The sequence below is a fragment of the Ailuropoda melanoleuca genome, chromosome 10 (assembly GCF_002007445.2).
Source record: "Ailuropoda melanoleuca isolate Jingjing chromosome 10, ASM200744v2, whole genome shotgun sequence".
NCBI classification, from domain to species: Eukaryota; Metazoa; Chordata; class Mammalia; order Carnivora; family Ursidae; genus Ailuropoda; species Ailuropoda melanoleuca.
The window spans coordinates 4851740-4856736 of record NC_048227.1 but is presented as its reverse complement, the minus strand read 5'-3'; the positions used below and the strand labels follow the sequence as shown (position 1 = coordinate 4856736).

Sequence of the window (4997 nt, the reverse complement as noted above, 5' to 3'; positions counted from 1 at the left end):
TTCTACGTGACATTGTTTACAAAAGGAAAAGCTCAGGAACTCCTTGAATCCAAAGGTGGAGAATTGGTTAAATAAGTTATTGGATATGTTTGTGTGTTGAAACATCATGTGATTGTTAAGGATCCCATTCTTAAATAATATTTAAGGTTACACTCCCACACTCCCTCACACACACACCCCCCCCCACACACACAGTGAGAGAATAGAAAATATATATTGGTTTCTGACCCCAGTTCCTGGCACAGAGCTTCTAATTTCCTGACAACACTGGGATCATCTCTGGTCTAATATTTGTCTTCGACTGTGTCCCTGACAGGGCCCCTAAACCCCTCGTAAATTTCTAAGTGAAAAGAGCATGGGAGCATTTTTTTGCTCTAATGAAGTGACCTTGGTTGGGGGCTGGTCACCAGAAAAAAACAAGCCATTATTAGAGGCTTGGAATTTTCAGCCCCCCCTCCAACCTCTCCAAGAGAGAGGAGAGGGGCTAGAATTGGAGTTAATAATTGCTCATGCCTGGGGCACCTGGGTGGTGCAGTCGGTTGAATGTCCTACTCTTGATTTTGTCTCTGGTCGTGAGATGTGGGTCGTCAGATTGAGCCCCACATGGGGCTCAGCCTCTTCCCGGAGTCTGCTTGAGGTTCTCTCCCTCTCCCTTTGCCCCTCCCCCTCTCTTTCTCTAAAATAATTAAATAAATCTTTAAAAAAATAATTGATCATGCCTGCAGGAGGACGCCTCCATAAAAATCCCAATAGAATGGGCTTCGGGAGTTTCCAGGCCCCCGGGAGGGTGACACACCCCAACTCCACGGAGACAGAAGCTTCCAGACCTTGCCTTTAATGGCCTTTAATAATATAATAATACCCATATCCTTTAATACACTGGTAAACACAAGTAAGTGTTTCCCTGAACTCTGCAAATTAATCAAACCCAAGGAGGGGGTCGTGGGAACCTCTAATCGGTACCCAGTTGGTCAGAAGCACAAGTGACAGACAGTCTGGACTTGAGACTGGCATCTGAAATGGGGGGAGGGGGAGGTCTTGTGGCTTTAACTTCAGGATTGGGCCCTTAACCCTGGGGGACCTGACACTCTCTCCAGGTAGATAGTGCCAGGATTGAGTTAAATTGGAGGACACTAAGCTCGTGTCACAGAGAATTGCTTGGTGCGGGAAAAACCTCCACGCATCTGGTGACCAGAGTCATCAGCAGTGCGGTGTTTTCTGTGAGCAGTAAAGGAGACGCACAGGCAAAAGACAGAGTAGAGGAGAACGGGATTTTCCCCCTGCATAGAAAGGAAAAAACTAAATTTTTCCTTCGCGTAAGGAAAATGTGTATGCTGTGTTTAAGTGAGCAAAGTGGGTTGCAGAATACTGTAATTATACCATGCGAGGCTCTGCCGTAATTTTAGCTATGGCTGAGTTTCTATTGCTTACTATGCACTCAGCACGATGCTAGATGTTGTATCTGTATTACATCGTTGAAAATTTCCCAATGACTCTGGGAGTTGCAGCTAACATATTCCCATTTTATGAGTCAGAAGACTGAGACATAGAGAAATCCATTCATTTGACTGAGGTGACAGGTAAGCCGAGGAGCTGGGCTGGTAACCCGGGTCTACCTGTCCTGGCAGAAAACGGCTCTGAGCCTGGGAATTTCCAATTGGGTAAGAAACCAATCCCTCAAAAATGAATGGAGCAGAGGGATACTAGAAGGATAAAGCCCAAATGTTAGTTCTGGTTCTGTGTGGGTGGTGAGATGATTTTCCAAGCTTTCTACAAATTCATGTTACTTTTAGAGTAAAGCAGATTAAAAAAAAAAGTATAGAAAAGAATGGGTTTATGCTATCTAGAAGTCCACACTGGCATATTTTAGAGCCTTCTCCTCTCTTGGGGTCTCTAAAAAATTTGTAACAGTGAGCTCTGGGGGTCCCCATGAAGACACATACCTGTAAATGCCCAGAGCGGTGCGGGGCACCGGGAGACACACCCCAAACCCTTGGTGGTCAATGGCTGTAGCCGAACTTTAATGAAAGACGTTTCTGAAGTGAATTACCACAGCCCTAAGGGCAGCTACAAGGGACCCGGTGCGACAGGACAACGCTGGTCTTTATTTTTCAGAAGCGCCCCTCAAGGCGGTCGCTCTGACTCACACCTGGGGGCCCCTCGCGGAGCGCGCCACCAGAACGACCACCAGGTGGCGCCCGGGAGCCCAACTTGGCAGCTGGTCCAGGGAGCGTCGACCCTGGTTGCCATGGATACAGAAGGGCGGGGGCGGAGCCAAACTGGATCCATGAAGGAGGCGGCGTGTCTCACCTTTCTGCCACCCGCCGGTTTTCATTCCCCACTCCATCGCCACCAATCCTGTCACCCCACCTCACCCCAGGCCTCGGCTTAAAAAGTGAGTCTGGGGAGGCGTGAAGAACAAAAAGGGAAACTTTTCAACACTGCTTTTTTTTTTTTTAAAGGTTTATAGATTTATTTTAGAGATAGAGCGGGGGGGAGGGGCAAAGGAGGGGGGGACAGAGAGAGAATCTCAAGCAGACTCCCCCCTTGAGCGCAGAGCCTGTCCTGGGGCTCAATCCCATGACCTTGAGATCATGACCTGAGCTGAAACCAAGAGTGGGACGCCTAACTGACTACACTACTCAGGAGCCCCCTTTTTTAAATTTTTAAAAATTGTGGAATGGCTCAAACTTACAGAAAACTATAGGGAGTAAAATAAACACTCATGCACCCCCCCCTTCCCAGAATTAATATATGTTAACATTGTTGCTTTGCATGTTTCCAATTCTTCTTTTAAGAAATCCCCTTTGCATCCCTCCTGGATCTCATTCTCTCTGGATACAACCTTGACCCTGAAGTTGGCCTGTGCCCTTCCTGTCCATGCTTTCATACTTCCGCTGCCTTGGTAAGTAGTCGCAAACAATAAAGAGTATTGTTTTTTGTGTTTTCAAATGTACATTTTCACCCTGCAGAGTTTTCAAATTGCTTTTTTTAACCCAACATGCTGTTGAGACTTGTTCTTGATAAATGTTCATTTTAACTGCCTTAAATAAGTCCTTTATCTTAATATTCCATTTTGGTTTTTAAAAAGTATGATCATTTATATTGTTTCTAATTTCTTTTTTCTTTTTCTTTCTTTCTTTTTTTTTTTTTTTTTTTTTTTTTTTTTTTTTTTGCGATTACAGACAATGCTGCAATGAACATCTTTGTCCCATGTTCCCTGGTCCCCCCACACAACAGGTTCTCTCTGGAATGTGTCTGGAAACACGGGTTCTGGGGTGTGAGGTGCGAGCATTCTCCAGCCCCGCTGCCCGGGGATTGCCAATTGCTCTGGGAGTGAATGAAGTGATTTCTACACCCCACCCCCCAGCAAGGGGTGAGTCCCTGTTTCCCCACATCTTCACCAGTACTTTGTGATGTCACTCTTTCAATTTTTTAGCATGATATCTTCTTGCCTGCTCCTCCAGGCGGTGAGAGGTGACTCATTTCTTGTGATGTTCTATCTTTGAATTGAATGTCCAATGGACATTTTTAAATGTTTTGCAGTTTCTCCTTTTGCACAGACCAGTGCAGACAGGCTCCTGCCCTGGGTGCCATTGGTTTCCTCTAAGTGTTCCTAGTGTCATCAGAAGAAATGCCCTTGACCAGCCTCCTTGCCGCCTCCCTCCCAACACAGTGTCCCTCCTCGCTGCATTCTCAAGCTGCCATTCTAAGCAGAATCAACAGAGCAGGGCTGGCTTCATGGGTGAGTGACTGTTGAGGAATGTCATCGAGAAAACGTGACCGCTGATTGACCCATGAGCTGGGGTCATGGGGTACTCAGAGGCTCCTCGCCCCCTCTCCCTCCCTTGGAATGTGGGTTCCTCTTGCCTTTCCTGTTCCCAGAGCCTGCTCCGAGGTCGGAGTCTTGAGACAGTGATGTGTGTTGAGGACACCTGAATGGTATATATGACTCAACACAGTTAAAGCCTTTTTATAAACTTCTAAGATTTGTCAGGTGGTGCAAGGATCTGTTTGTCTCGCTGCTGCCTGAGACTACCTCGTGTATAAGTTCCCTTTGCTTATTAAAACTGCCGCCCGCCCCGCTTGGAGTGGCCTGCCTCTTTCTTTAGGCTCCCTCTCCGCGTACAGGGGCTGATTTCAGATTATACGCCAGGGCAGCTCGAACCACGACCTGCGCAGTGGCCAAGGCCCCACACTCAGAGGACTCCCACGTTTGGTGGAATGCTCTGCGCTCACCATTTTGAAACTCTTAATAATTTTCTCTTTGAACTTGTGTGTGTGTTGGGTGAGGTTTCACGGGGTAATGGAGCACACACACGAACAAAAGAGATACCTGGACTAAATATGTCTGTGGTTGGTTGCCACCGGTTTGCTGAAGAACATTCCTGATGCTCCAAGGACCCAGGGCGTGTGGCAGTTCAGTGAGATTCAAAGCTAGGATCAGATAAGCATGTTACATCTCATGCTTGATAGGTAGGGATGCTGACAGCCCAAAGAGGCCACGCTTTCCATTCAGACCAGAACTTGCTTCAAATGCAGAAAGCAGGCAATGGTGGTTTAAGAACCATGAACATCCCAGGAACCCTGTCACATCTTTCTTACTGTGTGACCTCCCTGTGTTAGGAACCCAGCTATCTTGAAAATGATGGCATGGAAGGAGAGGGAAAGATCGGGCAACCCGTGGTCCTTATCCTTTCAATTCTGCCTTACTCATCAGTGAGTTGAAGGTAGATTTTTTTTTAAAGATTTATTTATTTGAGAGCGAGAGACAGAGCACGGGAACAGGAGGGGCAGAAAGAGAGGGAGAGAATCCCAAGCAGACTCCCCACTGAGCATGGAGCCTGACATGGGGCTCGATCCCAGGACCCTGAGATCATGACCTGAGCCAAAACCAAGAGTCAAATGCTCAACTTTCTGAGCCACCCAGGGTCCCCTGGAGGTAGATTTTTGAGGTTTTTTTTTTTTTTTTTTTTTACTTAGAATGATATTAAGTG

The 4997-nt window shown here is 46.8% G+C and overlaps 1 long non-coding RNA gene across 1 annotated transcript; it reads left to right on the top strand.

Annotated features, from left to right (window-relative positions):
- The first annotated feature begins 2267 nt into the window (after nucleotides 1-2267).
- Nucleotides 2268-4078, top strand: LOC109490929. Its single transcript, XR_002144299.2, has 3 exons — nucleotides 2268-2395; nucleotides 2799-2905; nucleotides 3186-4078. It is a non-coding gene; the product is annotated as an uncharacterized LOC109490929 (long non-coding RNA).
- Nucleotides 4079-4997: the final 919 nt, after the last annotated feature.